Genomic DNA, 1,356 nt, shown 5'->3' with positions numbered 1-1,356 from the left:
AGGACAATCGAGAATGGCAAAAAAAAAAAAAAAAACCCAAATTTCAAGCGTATGTGCACGGCGTGGATAGCCATATTTTCTGCTCATTAAATGTCTTGTTCTTGTCGACCTCGCTGTTCTAAGTATTTTAAAGTGAAAAAGGTGTGGCAAACTCTCAAGAAACGAACTAGTATGAACGGCGCTCGATTTAGGGGAGAAAATGAAAATTTATCCTAGAGCGCTGACGTTCTCCTTAAAACCTCAAATTTGATCATTTCACGCTGTTGTTTTGCTGACGACGGCAAAGAAATGGACAAAAGTGAAAAGCATGCACGTGCAGAGCGTGCAAAGCTATTGCTTTTGCTCACTAAATATGCAAATTTGTAACGTTTTCGTTGCCGTCGCCGTTGTCGTTAAGGACCTCAAGATCTCCGACGACGACGGTCGACGAAAACGCCGTCACCTCAAAACATAACTTGGATCTATCATACGTTTTTCGCGATTATTACGGAGTTTAAGATCTACGACGCGACGGTAACGAAAACGTCACTCATTTAAAATTGCAAGTTTAGGTTTATTATTTTTTTTCGTGATTAGCGGCAACTTTCCAGGAACTGACTAAGAGGTGCGGTGTTGAAGCTACGTCAGAAAATTTAAATTCGCTGCCTTGTGCTCATGTTCTTCGTAAAACTTGAAAATTGGTCATTTTTAATACGTCGCAGATTTGCCGAAAACGTGAAAGAAATGTACAAAAATGAAAAAATGCACGTGCAGAACGTACAAGCTATTGTTTTTGCTCATTAAATATGCGATATTTGTGACGTTTTCTTTGCCTTCGCGTCGTAGATCTTAAACTCCCTAATCAGTCTCGTTCACGTCCTAAAATATGGGCGAGGTATCCTAAAAATAAATTGGTATGAGCGGTTTCACAGCGAAAAGAGAGTACGAAAGAGTCTGTGTTGCATGCTTACGTTGTCGTCAAAACCTCAAAATTGGTCATTTCACAGAGGACCGCAAACATACTTCAGTGCTAAAATTGGTGCTGCTTGTGTAGCCCGATTATTTAATATGCTCTTTTAACCAATGATATTATTGTTTTGTGGCGTTGTCGTAGTCGTGTCTGTCGTCGTTTCTTAAACTTCCTGTTGCTAATGTTGTTGTTTTGATGACGACGGCAAAGAAATGAAGAAAAAAAGAAAAGATTCACGTACAGAGCGTGCAAAGCTATTGCTAATCTCGTACCCAGATCTCACTCTGTCACTGGAAATGTGAGATCTGGCAAAGTTCGACGATACATTCTTTTTCATTGGCTACTAAACAAAAGGTTGCGGCAATGCAATCTACGCTCTGATTTGCTTATTTCGTGGGGCACTTCAG

This window comes from Montipora capricornis, chromosome 6, assembly GCF_036669925.1.
Source record: "Montipora capricornis isolate CH-2021 chromosome 6, ASM3666992v2, whole genome shotgun sequence".
Lineage (NCBI taxonomy): Eukaryota > Metazoa > Cnidaria > Anthozoa > Scleractinia > Acroporidae > Montipora > Montipora capricornis.
Note: the sequence above shows the minus strand (reverse complement) of the source record.